Source organism: Nannospalax galili, unplaced genomic scaffold, assembly GCF_000622305.1.
Source record: "Nannospalax galili isolate Female #2095 unplaced genomic scaffold, S.galili_v1.0 scaffold666, whole genome shotgun sequence".
Taxonomy (NCBI): domain Eukaryota; kingdom Metazoa; phylum Chordata; class Mammalia; order Rodentia; family Spalacidae; genus Nannospalax; species Nannospalax galili.
This window is the reverse complement of record NW_008356473.1, coordinates 3411213-3428662: the sequence shown is the minus strand read 5'-3', so window position 1 is coordinate 3428662 and position 17450 is coordinate 3411213.

The window sequence follows — 17450 nt, the reverse complement described above, 5'->3', positions numbered from 1 at the left end:
GACAGCTCACAACTTTCCTAAAACTTCAAATCCACGGGATGTGATGCTCTCTTCTAGCCTTCCCAGGTACCTGCACTCACATGTATACAAATACACACACACACACACACACACACACACACACACACACACACACTTACTTCAGAATAAAATGGATTTTTTTTTCAAAAAAGTCATTTTCCCTCTGTTGGCATGTAATCAACAATGAGGCTGGTGACGTGAGTTAACTTCATTTTCAACGCCTGGTCCTGAGCCTCCAATGAATAGACCCCCAAGAAGTAAAAAACTGTATAAATGGTGTCAAGTATTATTTATATAAACAATAATTAAAGAAGAGGACAAGAAACTTAGAGGGAGTTGGGGGAACATGGGAGGAGTTGGAGGGGGACAGGGAGAGGTGGAAACGATGCAAATACAATAGGCATGTATGAAACTCTCAAAATATATACATGTATAAATATAGTTTATACCTACAATTATATATAAGTATATATTATATATGAGAGAGAGAAATTTATCCCATCAGTTTATGGGATTCATTCTACAGTTAAAAGTTTAGACACCTGATTTTCTAGCACCATCCTGCATCATGCCTTAATAGACATAATTTCTGAGATTCTCAGAGAACGATGACTTCTTATAGATGCTTAAAAAGAGAAACATCAGTGTTGGTGGTATCTTATGAATCCCAGCATTTTATGCTGTGACTCTTTCCAGTATCTTTTACACTTCAGATTATATAAAAAGTAGAATTTGCTAACTGCATATAGTTTTGTTTTTCTTAATTGTTTTGTATTTTAAGTCGAAAGATTATACTCTATTTTAAAGAGTTGATTTACTTATTCGTTTTGTTTAGTAGGGGGTTACCTGCATTCCACAGTTGCATGTGTAGTTCAGAAGAAAATTTGTGGTACTTGAACTCAGGTTGTTAAACCTTTACCTACAGGCCCTTTGGTTTTTAAAGACTATGGTACAGGAGTGGTCCTCTTGGCAGAGGATATAGGGAAGACTCTTGCTGCAATAATTGTGATAGAGGAGAGAAACAAGGTCCTTTCTAAAGGGTCCTTGGTCCCATTCATAAAAGAATTTAAGAATGGTCTCAAAAGGAAGCTTTAGGACTTTTTTTTTTTTTAGCATTTAAGGAAAGATCCTCAGGGCAGGCAAACTGGAAATCTCAACAGCTGCTTTGAGGAGGAGAATGGAGGGCAGAAGGAAAAAAAGTCATGAAGCCATGCTGGTTTAGAGCTGCCATGGAGGTCAGACAGACAAATGGCAGAGAGGTGAAGGGTGCTTTAGAGAAGAAGTAAAAAAAAATACAAGATGTTGGGGCAGCCCAAAGTGTTAGGGGAAGCTCAGTTAGCAAAGAAATACAAAGAAGAAAAGGAGAAGTTTATGCTTTTCTGAAGAAGTCAGAAAAGCAAGCAAGACTTAGGGAGAACTCATGTTTGTAAGAACTGCACAAAGATAGGGAATTCCAGGCAGGAAAGTTCATCATCTCATTGATTAACTAAGTGTTCCTGGCCATCTCTTTTTTTACTGATATTTAAAGTGTTTTATTTATATATGTGTGTGCATGTGGCACATGTGTGCAGGTGCCAGCCAAGGCCAGAAAAGGCCATTGGATCTCCTGGAGCTGGAGTTATAGGAGGTTGTGAGCTTCATGGCATGGATGCTAGGAACCCAACTTGGGTCCTCTGGAAGAGCAGATAGCACTCTTCATTGCTGAGCCATATCTCTCCAGCTCACAGTCACCTGAAACTGCAGCCCCAGGGCATCCAGTGCCGCCTTCTGGTCTCTGCAGGTACCTGTGCATACATGGCATACTCACACACAAACAAATAAATAAATAAAAATACATCTTTTTTTAAAAAGAAAAGTGGGATTTTTTGTTGGTTGGTTGGTTTTGATTTTTTTTGAGACTGGGTCTCATTACGAAGCTATGGCTGGTCTGGAACTCACTATGTAGACCAAGTTGGCTTCAAACTCACAGAGATCTGCCTGCCTCTGCCTCCCAAGTGCTGAGATTAAAGGCATGTGCCACCACACTCAGCTAAAAAAAAGTTGTTTTGTTTTGTTTTTTTAAGTTAAGAGACAGTATGAGGTTTGAGCGATAGATCAGCTGTTAAGAGCTCAGGCCTTGAATTCTTGACCCTCCTGCTTCTATCTCCCAAATTCTGGGGTTATAGATGTGTGCATGAAGATAAACACAGCCCAATGGAAACCCTGTCTTTCACATTTTAATACAAAGTCTGTTGCATAAGTCAAGCAAAGAAGAAAACTAGGACCCAACAGGAGGGCTCAGCAGTAAGGGCACTTGCTGCCAAGCCTGAAGGCCTAGTTCAATCCCTGGAATCCACATGGTGGAAGAAGAGAACTGACCCTGACCTCCACACCTGGGCAGACACATGAACCCCAGCCCCATATGCACACACAAATATATGTTAATTAAAAAGAAGAAAACTTGAGCTGGAGAGATGGCTCAGCGGTTAAGAGCACTGACTGCTCTTGCAGAGAACCCAGGTTCGATTCCCAGCACCCACATGGAGGCTACATGACATGGGTGCACTTACACACAGGCAGGTAATACATTTATACACTAAATAAATAAATAAATAAATAAATAAATAAATAAATAAATAAGAAGAAAATTTGATCTCTCAAACATATGAGTCTAAATTAAAAGCAAAAGTCATTTGTGGGGGATGGGGTGTGGGAGTGGGCTGGAGGGAAGGTTCAGAAGTGCTTGCTGCTCTTCCAGAAGACTGGAGCTTGGAGTTCAGTTCCCAGCACTCACATCAGGCAGCTTACAACTACCTATAACTCCAGGTCCAGGGGTACCTGATGTCTCTGACCTCTGCAGGTACCTGCACGCATGTACACATAGCTACACACAAACCCACACATATACACATAATTAAAAATAAGTAAGTTAATAAAAGTTTTTAAACATTTGATATTTATTTAATATATGAGTTTATGTGCACCACATGCACGCAGGTGCCTGTGGAGACCAAAATGTGTCAGATCCTCTGGAGCTAGAGTTTCAGGAGGGTTGTGAGATGCTTGATATGGGTGCTGGGAGCAAAACCTGGGTCCTCTGCAAGAGCAATACACGCTCTTAACTGCTGAGCCATCTCTCCAGGACCATAAACTATATATATTGTTAATTTAAAAAACACCAAGTTTTTGAAGTTAAGACACAGTTTGCCTAAATTCATAAGAAAAATGTGATTGTGGTGAGTACCAATTTTGTTCTGTCCTCTAGTATTGTAACTATTTATGTGTAACTGAGACCAAGTGTCTGACAAAAACAACTTAAGTGAGGAATTATTTATTTTGACTCACAGCTTCAGAGGGTTTAAGCCATAGTTACTTGACCCCATGCACTTGAGCAGAACATCATGGTGGCAGAAACTTGGTAGAAACAGCTGTTTACATCATGGTAGGCCATGAAGGAAGCAGTGCCATGAAGCGACCAGGAATACCATGCTCCCTAGGACATGTCCCCAGTGACCTACTGCTGCTAGCTAGGCCCCACTTACTCAAGTTTTCAGAACCTCCCAAAGTAGCACCACTCGTTGGAGACCAAGTGTCGACACCATGAGCCTGTGTAAGACATTTCAGATTCAACCTATGACACTTAGGTGAGTAGGTAAAGTAAAAACATTAGCTCATAATATTTTCTGACTCCTAAAACAACCACTTGAGCCTCCAGTGTCCTGGAAGTGACAGTAAGCACATAAAACGGACTTACAAAAATTAAATACAAAGTATTCATCACATCAGCCTGCTGATGGGTTTGCAGGACCATACATGTTTGCCTAAAAACGAACAAACAAAAACCCCATGCAGCCACAGAACCTGTGTGCGGGAGGAACGGCAGCGGAGAAACTGGATGGCTGTGACTCTATGTTCTATCCAAGGCTCTAAACTGTTTAACTAGAAAATTCTGCTTTGATACTACTGTTGGTCACCTCTCCTGACCCTCTCAGACACTAGTGAAGTGAGTCTGTGCCATCAGAGGCCTGTCCTCTAGCCAGATGGGATGCCAGTAGAGGGAAGCCTCTCCAGCTCTGCAAGGGTGGCTTAAGACTTCAGTTCTGGCTTCCCGATTTCATCCCAGGTCCACAACCAGGAAGAAATCCTGACAGCCTTCTGCTCCCAGTTCCGTTAGAAACCAGAGCCTGAGGTCTGGCTCTGCATGAGACCACCTGAAGCCTCACTGCCCCCTGCTGGCCTCTTGCTGTGAGTGTCTTCTACGTGGGCACCCAAAGATTTCCTTGGAATGGGAGAAATGACAATTTGCTATCTCTGTGGGAAACTAATTTTGACTTGGCAGTATTCCTCTGTGATGTATTTTCAAGATCTTTGCAAGTTGAAATGGTAAACACAGCTATTACTAAAAGTTACGTACAATTACAGTTCACTTATATTAAAAACAAAGGTTGTAATCAAACCTTATCATTCCTATTTACTTTAGTTCATTTTATGATTATCTATGTTCTTGGATTATTTCCACATACTGGTATCCATTTGGTGGACCACTCGCCAAACTGTGATTGAACTGCTAACACAGACTGACCATGGAAACAAGTGTTCAGTAAAAATGAACAAAAGCATACTGTGAAAATCAGTTGATCATAAGTAACCTAAACAGAATATTTAATTATTATCATAATTATTGTTACTATTTCCAAATTACACAAATCCCTTATATAAGGTAACTTTCCAGCAAACCAGTTATTAAACATTTATAAGCATACCTTCTACCTCCTCCCATTCTGGAACTTCCAAAAGGAAGCCTGCTTTTTTCTGGTGTTGCCTGAAGTTGATGGGTAAACTGATCAAATCCTGGATTTGAGCACTTGGAGCTCTACTACTTAGAGGTGGAAGCTGTGCTCTCCAGAATAGCGTCAACTGGCAGTCAGTTCCATCCACTGGCTGTGATCTGCTGACTCCTTTGTTTCATTTCTCAATCAGTTCAAAAACTGAACAAGGAAACAGTGTGCTCTTCATTGGGTCCCTTCAAAACTCCGGAAGTCCCCTTCCATCAACCTTTGTTCCTAATGCCCCGGAATGCCTCGTGACTGTGCTCACAGGTGTTGGTACATGGCACATAAGCCCTTTCTAAGCTAAGAAAACCTCACTGCCAAATTTAATTTATTCAATTATCTTTTATTTCCATCTATATTTAGGTAACTATACTATAGCTCTTTTGCAGTTGAGCACCTTTCTCGTGTCAGAAATTGTATGTGCAAATTTCATGTAGACCCCAAAATAGATTCCCCCTTTACAGATGAAGGAATTATGACTTGGAGTGTTTAAGTAAGTTGTCCAAAGTCACAAAGTAACCAAGTCAGTTGCTGGGATGCAAGGCTCCCATCTTTCCAACATACTTCTAGCCCTTCGCTTTTGTCTCTCCTCCCATTTCCATCTGTCCAGTCTTCCCGCCTCTGCTCAAGACCAGCACATACCCCACCACCAAACCTACTTCCTCCAACTAGGCCCTACCTTCTAAAGTTTCTAGCACATCTCAAAATAGAACTACCAGCTGGAGAGAAAGCGTTCAAAATATGAGCCTCGGGGTAGCAAGGAGCCATTTCATATCTACCCATAGCATTCTGTCCCTGGCCCCCTAAAATGTGTTTAGTCTATCTTCTTTTCACCCATCCTATCAAGAACTTCCCTCATCACCACATTTTCTAGCCCTTTGTCACTATAGAAAACTAAAGAAGATTTGAAAACCTCAGAAATTTCAGTATATGTGAAAATAATCTACAAGGCCTTGCCCCAACAGCTAGGCTTCCAAGAAACCTAGAAACCGACAATGGGAAAACTGTGACTGTCTTTTTAGTTTTCTCCTCAGATTTTTCACAAGGAATGCCCAACATCCCATTCAAAGGCCTGAGGAGGAGGCCATGGACATACACACACACACACACACACACACACACACACACACACACACACACACACACACACACACAATATGTGCATAGATCCCAGGGCTGAATCCATCTGGAAAAGGCAGCCTTTTCTCATGGGGGGTTTGAGTCCTTAGCTCAAACCCTTTCTAACCTAAGAAAACCTCACTGCCAAATTTAATTTATTCAATTATCTTTTATTTCTAATACATCTATATTTAGGTAGCTATACTATAGTATAGCTGAGTCAAGGTTTGTCTATGAGGTCAGCAGTTGTATAATAGGTTCAGAGACTGAACAAACATTTTATCAGTTAGTTGGAGAATGACAGAAGGAGAAAGAAGAGCATATGTGCTTTATATACATATATAATATGAATGCTATATGTATTATTATGACATAGATAATGCAGTATCAGTGGGCAAAATATTACTCCCAGTAGGGATGTGTCTTAGTTTTGATTCCTTTTGCTGTGATAAAACACCCTGACAAAAGGAACTTAGGAAAGGAAGGGATTTTTTCTCAGCTTCTAGTTTCAGGTTACAATCCATCATAACAGGAAGTCATGGTGGTAGAAACTTCAGGGAGCTGGTCACATCACATATATAATCGGAAACAGAGAGCAAAGAACGCATGCATACTTGTGCTCAGTTCACTTTCTCCACTCTTAAAGGGGCCTAGGGAATGGTGCAATCCACAGTGGGTTGGTCCTTCCACCTCAATTAATATAATCAAGACAGTTCTCCACAGACAGGCCCACAAGCCAACCTGGTCTAAACAGTCCCTCATTGAGACTCTGTTCCCAGGTGATTCTAGAATGTATCAAGTTGATAATTAAAACCAACCATCAGAGTGAAACTGCTTCTTGGGGAATAAAATGGTCTTACTTTAGAGGTTAGGGAAGTGGCTCAGTGGTACGGCACATGATTAGGATGCATGAGGCCCCAGGTTCAATCCTTAGCAAACAAAAAAATTCATCTCACTGTCTTTGCATTTGAAGCACAGATATACACTGAGCACTTGAACAAATATAATGTATATCTGTGATATTATAATCTTCTAAAGAGGATGATAATGAACATTTATCTAGAACAACTTGTTAAAGGAGCAATAATGTATTAGTCACACCATGACAAAAACACCTTACATGTACAACTTTTGAAAGAAAGATTTATTTTGGATCACAGTTTCAGAGTTTCAGTTCATATTCCTTCGATCTGTTGATTCTGGGCCCATGGTGGGCAGAACATGATGGTGGTAGGAGAATGGGGCAGAGGCTGCTTACGCCTGGTGGACAAGAATGGGATATGGATAAGGGACCCCAAGGACCTGCCCCAGTGTCCCACTTCCTCCAGGTCATCACCATTTCCAATTCTCTAGCACCTCCCAAAATAATGCCACTCGCTAGAGAATAAGCCTTCAATACATGAGACTTCTGGGAGGCAACTCCAAACCATAACATTCTGCCTCTGACCTTCAGGCGGCTCATGTTCATCTCATAACACAAAATGCATTTAGTCCCGCTTGAAGAATTTGCATAGCCTCAGCAGTTCCAGAAGTGCTGTGTCTCCTCTGAGGTACTTAGCAATTGAACCAGTTTTCATTCTATGATGGTTGATTTCAATTGTCAACTTGATACAGTCTAGAATCACTGGGGAAGAGTCTCAGCAGGGGACTGTTTAGACCAGGTTGACCTGTGGGCCTATTGGTGGAGAACTGTTCAAGGCAAATGTTCAGCTGTGAGCCCTTAGGAAACTCAGAAAACAACGCTAGGTATAGTGGCTCATGCTGGTATTCCCAGCACTAGAGAAGCTGAGGCAGGAGGAGTGACAGTTCAAAGACAGCTTGGACTATATGGTGAGTTCAAGGTCAACCTGATCTATATGGTAAGACTGTCTCAAAAGACAAAATCAAAAAACAAGTTATATACTTCAAAGATACATAACATGCAGTTAACATTTCTACTCCAAAAGGAAGTGATGGGACGATAGTAAGAAAAAATCAGATCAAAGCAGGATCAAAATCCAGCAGGGCAAACATGAAAATTCTGTGTCTAGAATCAGGAACACAGAGTGTTGGAAAACAGACCTGGGAGGTCCTAGCCACTCACAGGGCCTTGCTATTTGCAGCACAGGAGGCCTCTCTCTTAGGCTGACTCCATTCATTGCTTGTGGCTTTTCTTGGCAGGCATCCCACATTCCTAGGATCTCTAACTTCTATATTACTTCCTAGATTTCGTCATAGCCTCATGCTTTACCTGCTCAGAGGCTGCCCTAAGGAATTCTGACCCTGTTACGCATTTCTCTGTCTCCTGAGTCTTCTTTTAAAATCTGGATAGAAGGCTCCCTGACCCCATAGTTTGCATTCTGTATATCTATAAACCAGCAGTAAGTGTATGATGCCATGCTGGGATCCGCCCCCAACCAGCTGAAGTAGCAGCTGGCATCACTTATATCATGATTACAGTGGTTTCTGAATGTCTGGGTAAATGAATATAGGAAACACTTTTCTAGACATCCCTGGGCTAGTGGCACTACTCAGACCTCTAAGCAGGCTCTTTAAGTGAGTTATAATCGATACACCTTTGAGCTTGCATTGGGTAGAGTCTGACCAATTTCTGACATGCCCTCATGGCATTTTTCCTACATTTTAACATCTCCTGTCTCTTCCCTGACTTCTTTACCCCAACTCTACACAGGCTTTTTTCGTCAGGTCTTTCTGCTCTGCTTTTTGCTCCTGATTCTTACTGTAAATCTGGCTAAAAATACACAACAGTAATTATGCCACAACTGGAATATTGTGCTGACTTGAAATTTCTTACACCAGATTAATTAGTCCATCACCTTTAAATTCAGCCTCCCACAAACTCTCAGGACATGGACAAAATATAGACAAGTTCTTTGCCAGAATGTGACATGAATGGCCTCTGATCCACTTCCCAGTGGAGTCACTGTTCCCATCTGAAACTTCATGTGCACAGTCTTCATTGTCTTCATTTCTATCCCCCCAGAACCACACATTACGTTCTGTTTACAGCACTCTATGTTTCTCTATCATGTCAAACTTTTCCAAATTCCTCCCACCAACCAGTTCCAAAGGTTTCCAAAACTGGTGTTAAACAAACCTGACAACACGAAGGAGGAAAGATTTCTTTTGACTGTTTTAGAACTTTCAGTTCATAGTCTCTGGCTCTGTTGATTCTGGGTCCAGGGCGAGGTAGAACATCATGGTCACAAGATCACATGGCAGAGGCTCACCATGCTATCTCATGGTGACCAAGAAGCAGAGGGAGCTAGGAAAGAGCCAGGAGCAAGCTAAGCCCAAGGACCTGCCCCCAATGGTCTTGTTCCTTCAGCTGGGCTTGACCTTCTAAAGTTTCTAGCACATTCCAAAATACAACCACCAGCTAAAGACTGTACCTTCAATTCATGAGCGTTTTTGGAGGATACATCATATCCCAACAATAACAAACAGTTTTTTAATTATTAGAAAACAAATATGTGGCCAGGAATGGTGGCACATGCCTTTAATCCCAGCAAAGGCAGATGGATCTCTGTGAGTTCAAGGTCAGCCAGGCCAATATAGTGAGTTCCAGGCTAGCTGGGGCTACAGGGAGACCCTGACTCAAAAAGCCCCCCCCACAATAAAAAGGAAAGGAAGAAAGAAAGAAAACAAATATGTGGGACTGAAGAGATGGCTTAGTCACTAAGAGCACCTGCTGCTCTTGCAGAGAACCAGGGTTTGATTCCCAATACCTATATCAGGTGATTCACAACTGTCTGTAACTCCAATTCCAGGGGTTCTGAAACCCTCTTCTGGTCACACCTGCAGGAATGTGGTGCACATACAGATAAGCAGGAAAATATACATATACATAAATTAAAATAAATTAATAAAACCAAAGATGTATGTGAAAAGCCTGAGAGAATGTATTACATAGAGCAGGTGTTAAATATATAGGAATTACATTTGTTATTTTCATGATACAATATTGTTATGGGCCAGGTATGGTGCTGTACACCTTTAATCCCCCACCCACGAGGCAGAGACAAGTGGATTCAAGGCCAGTCTGATTTACACAGAAAGTGAACTAAGGTTACAAAGTGAGACTCTGTCTCTCAAAAAAAAAATTTATATTGTTAGGATTATCCCACAACTCAATTAAAGAAACCGCTTCCCCCATCACAGTTGAGGTAGAGAAGCAGAAACTGTGACTTTACAGATGAAGTGAGACTGAAGTTGATTTTGCCTGAGCTAGAGGTCTCAACTGCCTGGTCCTCAAGAAAATAAGCAAATTCTTGCACATTGTTGGGATGGCCTTTGGAATGCCAGAAGACATGTGTGTAACAAAGATACTGAAATCCAAAAAAATAAAACAGTATGCGGACTGTCACAGTATTAACTATGAGTCTCTGGGATTATCCAATAATACATTAATATGGGTTAGAGGAAATGTTGGGGCAACTTTGCAAGCATGATGCAAGTGCTCTGCAGGTTTGTGCAAAACTAAATAAATAAAACTAAAAACCATCCCCCCCCAAACCTATGTGCATATTACTGTTAGTGTACATAGTGGTTTGACACAAAATTTCTTATGAAATCACCCTAAAAACTCTTCAAGGTCAGCACTATATCTCCACTTGAAGGATAAAAGTCCAGAGGTACATGGTCTACTTAGTTATCCACCCTCATTAGCAACCCAGCCAAAAGCAAACTTTTTTCCTGTAACTCCTTTCTAGTGCTCCTTTCTCACAGAGGAGGAAGGATGAATTGGGAAAGCTATGGGAGAAAGCCACGTGCTGGGACTTGAGACTCCCTGTAAAAGATATGATAATGTCCCTGACTGGCCACAATAGACCCATAGAAGAAAGCAGGTCACAGCTGGGTGTGGTGATGCATGCCTATAATCCCAGCACTGGGAGGCCAAGGCAGGAGAATTTAGGGAATTTGAAGCCAGCGTGGGACACACAGTGAGTTCCAGATCAGCATGAGATATGATACCTAGGAAGACCAAGAATGAAGGAAGGAAGGAAGGAAGGAAGGAAGGAAGGAAGGAAAGAAGGAAGGAAGGAAGGATCGATCACATTCACAAGCGTATGAATTCATTATTTTCAAAATTACTGAGGTTGCTGAAAGACATCTACTACTAAGTTTCAGGAAATAAAAACACACCCAAACAGTATAGAAGCCACCCAAGATACAGTGAAATTTAGGAGATAAAAGGCTACAGGGAGGGGCTGGAGAGATGGCTTAATGATTAAGAGTACTGGTTGCTCTTCCGGAGGACCCGGGTTCAGTTCCCAGCACCCACGTGGCAGCTAACAACTATCCATAACTCCAGTTCCGGGGGATCTGACACCCTCTTCTGACCTCCTCAGGCACTGCACGATATGGGTGCACTTACACATGTGCAGGCAATACACTCATATACATCAAATAAAAATAATAAAATATTTTTGGCTGGGTCTGGTGGTGCACGCCTTTAATCCCAGCACTTGGGAGGCAGAGTCAGGCGGATCTCTGTGAGTTCAAGGCCAGCCTGGTCTATATAGTGAGTTCCAGGGTAGCTGAGGCTACAGGGAGACCCTGTCTCAAAAAGACATTATATATATATATATACTACAGGGAACAAATGTTGAGAATAAAAATAAAATATAAAAAATGAATGACTAGGAACCTGCTGGGTGCTGGATTTCATTTCAGGGTCATCATCTCAAATGTAGGAATGATGGATATTTGGCTAAGAATGGAGAACATTTTCAATGACTGAAAAGAATGTGTTTAGTCAAAGACCAACTTTTCTAGTCAAAAGAATTGTACATGGAAAACAGATGGGAAGGACTCTCTTAGATAAAACTGAGAAGGGCTTCCACGTGAGACATTAAGGGGAGCCTGGGAAGAGTTTCAACAACAAGAGAGGCTCTGGGTAATTCAATGAGAAGACAACTGGGAAGGACAACAGGAATAAAACGTAGGCAGCAGATGTCCAGATATGATAGCAGACACGAGCAACACAGTAACCTTGAGATGGCAAAAATGATGAGAAACAAGCGCTCACGGAGCTTGTTCCCATCCACGGGAACCTAGGGCTGGCAGCTGTGCACAGAAGACTTGTTGGGAGGAGGAGAAGGGGCACTGTGGCCTGAAATAACAGTAATTCAGAAGAATCCCTTAACATTTGGATGAAGATGAGAGGGGAGCACAAGTGATTATTTTTATGGAACCACATGGAGGAAAGATACAATATGAACTATACATATATTAGTGAAAATGGCTTACTCAATACTCCGTTCAGATAAAAAGAGGTTTGTCACTTGCCTTCCCAATAATGTTATATCCTAGAAGATAGAGGAGGGGATAAAGTAAATGCACTCTGATTGTTATCAGTGTGAAGAAGCTGTTCGGCAGAACAGAGGGGGCGAGAAGTTGGAGATCGTGACTCTTAATGTCAAAGAAAGCAAAGTTAAACTGAGTCAAAGGTTAGGAAGCTAGACTTCACAATGGTTTAAGAGGGGGTTCAATAGGTAAAGCATTTGCCATGCAAGCATGACAGCTAGAGTTTGGATCCCCAGAACCCACACAAATTGCAGGCGGGGCAGCCCATCTGTAATCTCAGCCCTCAGGAGGTGGAAACAGGGTCCCTGGAGCACTAGACTTACCATGATTTCTATGTAAAACATGATCTCTGGGAGAGACCCCACCTCAATGAAGTAAATGGAGAGCCATAGAGGAAGACACTCCACAGGCACCTGCACCCATGTGTACAAATACCCTTCTTTTTTTCTCTCTCTTTTAGAGACAGGGTCTTCCTGTAGCCCCAGCTGTCCTGGAACTCACTATGGAGAACAGGCTGGCCTTGAACTCACAGAGATCTGCCTGTCTCTGCCTCCCAGTACTGGGATTAAAGGTACGCCCCACCACATCCTCATGTGTACAAATACATATACACAATTTTAAGTGATACAATATTTTTAAAAAACAGAAGAGAGTATAACTAAAATGATCGCACAGAGCACTTAAGCAAGGGTGTGGAACAAACATTCAAAAGGGTAGTAGCAAATGGCAACTTTGAGCCTGGCAGAGAACTAGAAACACTGTTAGAACTTTGGAAGAATCAAAGCATGCAAAAATGGAAAGGACCGGTGTGGTGTTTCGGAGCTGACCCCAGAGGCTCAAGGTAATGACTTGGCTATAGCATCACTTCAAGATCCATCCAGGAAACTTAATGAGACTGTCTCAAAATGAAAAATACAGAAAGGGCTGAGGATATAGCTCAGTAATAGAGCCGCTTCTAAGCATGTGCAACATCCTGAGTCCTATGCCTAGTACTGAAAAAAATTCTAAGAACAGACAAAACTAATTTATGGACATAGAGATCATAATAGTAGTTGCCTAGATACAGTGGTGAAATGGACGGAAGCCAACGAACTTCCTAAGGTGGTGGTATAACTTTCACTTGGGGTATTGGTTGCATGGATATATGCATTTGTCAAATCTCACCAAGCTATCACTGAATGTAATTATTCCTTTATAAAAATCTGTAACAAACTGGGTATCGTGGCTCATACCTGTAATCCCAGCACTCGGGAGTCTAAAGCAGAAGGCTTACTGCAAATATGGGGGCTTTTCAGCCTGGACAACATAACAAGTTCCAGGCCAGCCTGGGCCACAGAGTGAAACTCTGTCTTAGGAACCAAAAGCATAACAAGCATATAATTCTGGGCAATGAAATAAAAGAAAAAGAATAAGTTTCTTCCTCAACTTAACAGTAAATAAATGAACTGAACATAAGAAATACAAGAATTGGAGGAAAGCTGAATCTCAAAGCTCATAACTAGTGGTGCTCTTCAAGCAGATTTAGGGAATGGAAACCATAGGAGCACCCACAAGTTAATTTCTTTCTAGTAGCAGGATCTCCCATCAGCTGCTGTTCAACCTGGTTGCACTGACAGGGTCTCCCTATGGACCCAGCTGGCACAGAACTCCCTATGTAGACCAGGTCGGTCTTGATTTCACAGAGAGCAACCTGCCTCTGCTTCCTGACTGCTCGGATAATAGGCATGGGCCACCGACCCAACATGCAGATTCTATGTAAACAGTCATTACACTTCATTGCTCATGAAATAATAAGGAAAATGTCTATACATATTCAGTACACATGGATTTTTCACAGACACTTTTGATCCACAGCTGGTTGAATCTGTGGATGTAAAACGTCATACACTCTTAAAATATACATTCTCTATGAGCCAGCTCTCTCCCTTGTTTGCATGCCCCATGGAGAATTCTCAGATATGTACACAGGAAGGAACAATAAGACACAAAAGACGAAGTAACTTTGCCAAAGTCATCTTATTGTCATGAGAGTTCAAAACTAGGGCAGCAACTGGCACCTACCCAGCACCATGTAACTATCTGCCCATGGAGTTCATTGGCTAATTTTATTTTTTTCCTTTTGAATTTTCTGTATATGGCTTTTGTGCTTTGCTAATTGACTCCCTAACGCTTTTTTTCTATCTTTTTTAATGCTTTATATATTTACATTTCATTTGTCATGTTAGAAAACATTTTTTGGTTTGTTTCATTTTTTCTGTTTACATTCTTAATTTGATAACGAGATAAATTTTTTTTGTCTTTTTTTGTTCTAGGGTCTTGTATGTAGCACAGGCTGACCTAGAAATCAAGATCATCCTACCTCAGCCTCCTCTGTGTACTGGAATTACAGGTGTACACCTCCATGAATGCTGAAATAATGATTTTGTTTTTGTGTGCACGTGTGTGCATGTGTGTGTCATAATCGGTTGCACTTGGACCCTTGGCACCTGTGTATGTCTATGAAGTCATCAAGTGGATTTCAATGGTAATGTTTATCACCTCTACTAATTAGCATGACGTAAATTTTCATGCTTCCTCTTCAAATATTTTAAAAATTTAATTTGTGTGTGTGTGTGTGTGTGTGTGTGTGTATCACACAGAACATCCCAAACCATCTTATTTGACGATACACCCACTTCCCAGATGGCACCCTCCCATAGTCCCCCTCCCCCAACTAGAGCCCTTATATTCAGATATACCTGCTACTGTCTACTGTGCTGTCGGCACCCCAGCCAATCCCCACTACTTGCTCTTCTGTTGAATCTAGTCAGCCTATCTAGAGGTCTTTGTTTTAGGAGGGTGAGCTGTTCCTCTTCTAGCAGAAATCAGCTGTCAGTACTCCTTTAGGTAAGATTAGGGTCTGCTGTTCATTCTCCCAGTTCTATGCTGGGTTACTTTGGGGGATTCCCTTTGGTCACCCTGGCCAACAATTCAAAAGAAGGTATCTCCTGTCTAGCATTGTTGCTTGTTATGCAGCCTTTAGCTATGAATATGGACTCTAAAGAAATTATATTGACCCTTTTAATCTTTGGTTATACTTTCCTTTTGGATGTTTAAGGCCATACAGTTGGCCCTGATAAGCCAATTTATTGTGACTCTTAAGGTTGTTTGAGGACCTGGTCCTCAGGGTTCACATGGGCTTGGAAGGAGTCCCTGGCTCCTGTCTTTTACAAGTTCTGCCTATGTGAAGATAAGTCAAAGGTCCTACTCGACCATGGCTGGCTTTGCTTGGAAGCATGGAAGAAAGGCTTCCTTGATCAAGAGGACAGGTGACCCACCACCATTATAGGACATTTTGAGAGATGCTCATAGTCCCCTGGAACTAGTTGACCTAGGAGGGCAAGAAGCAAAAACTGTTCTTTATGTCCCTCTTACAAAATTAGTATAGGCCTCAAAGTATGTCTGTTAAACATCCATGAAAGTTAGTTCCACCAGTCTGGTACTCTTAATTTCTGTGTGCCACGTAGAGAAATCTTGGGCAAAGACCAATCGTTCTCAGATAAACCTTACCTAGACATATATTTCTTGATCTGTTATGTATAATTTGTCAGTAGGTTGTAGGAGTAATATGGTTCCCTCTGGTTTTCAAAACTAGCTAGGCATTATTTATCTCTCGCATTGACTCACCCCTCCACCATAGTTTGTACACTTAAGGTGCCCCCATTTCCCCCCTTTCTCCTTAATCATACCCTTCTCCTATGGTCCTACCTCTCTTGGGCTCATTTTTTCCCCTTATCCCCTAGGTTCCTTGTATACCCTTTCCTGCCCCTATCCCTTAAACTAACCCAATTTTGGTCTCTATCTCCCTTATTAACGCATGTTTCCTATTGTTCTTCCATTTCAGGTTCTTTTTTTCCTTTACCTCCCTGTTTCTTTTCCTTTATCCTGGTTCTTGTAGCTATGTCTGGATACATACTCACTTATCAGGGTTTGGTTCTAGGATCCACATATGAGGGAGAACATATGTCGATTTTTTTCTTGAGTCTGTGTTATTCACTTAGTATAACATTTTCTAGTTCTATCCATTTACCTGCAAATTTCATGATTTCATCTTTCTTTATTGCTGAATAAAACTACATCGTGTAAATGAATCACATTTTCATTATCACTGGTCAATTGAGGGACACTTAGGTTGCTTCCATCTCTTAGCTATTGTGAAAAGAGCAGTGAGAAACATGGATGTACAAGTGTCTCTGCAATAGGATGAGTTATTAGGGTATATGCCAAGGAGTGGAGTAACTGGGTCAAATGGTAGGTTCATTTGTAGTTTTTTAAGAGTTCTCCACACTGCTTTCCATAGGGGTTGAACCAGTTTACAGCCCCACCAGCAGTGGATGAGTGTTCCCCTTTCCCCACATCCTCTTCAACATTTGGTATCATTTGTTCTCTTGATCTTAGCCAGTATGACTGGGGTAAGATGAAATCTTAAAGTGGTTTTAATTTGCATTTCTCTAATTATTAGTGATGTTGAACATCTTTTAAGATGTTTCATAGCCATCTTTGCTTCCTCTTTTGAGAACTCTCTGTTCAACTCCTTAGCCCATTTTTAATTGGGTTGCTTCTTGTCTTGAGTCACTGTTTTTTGAGTTTGTTACATATTCTGGATATTAAACCTCTGTTGGATGTGTTGCGGGTAAAGATTTTTCTCCCATTCTGTGGGATTTCTGTTCACTTCCCTGGTTGCTGCCTTTGATGTACAGAAGTTTTTTTTAGTTTAATGAGGTCCCATTTGTTAATTCTTGCCCTTGTTTCCTGAGAAATTGATGTCCAGTTTAGAAAATCCTTTCCTATACCTATATCTTGTAGGTTTTTACCAATGTTTTCTTCTAACAGTTTCAGAGTTTCAGGCTTTACATTGAGGTCTTTGATCCATTTGGAAGTGACTTTTTTTTTTTGATAGTCATGAAAACAAATTTTAATTGAGTTTGGCATGTTAAAACCCTTTGTTAGTTTTTTTTTTAATTAGAAGAGGCATTTCATTACAACAGCATTAACCTATTCAATAACATTTTTTCTGAGCTAGGGTACATCTCTTTCAAAATTGGCTGTACACTTTTAGGTTTACAGATGAATTATTATTCTTGTACAATCTTTTACTCATTATAAACTCTATAAGACATAAAATTAAATGAGGTTTTAACGCTTAAAAAA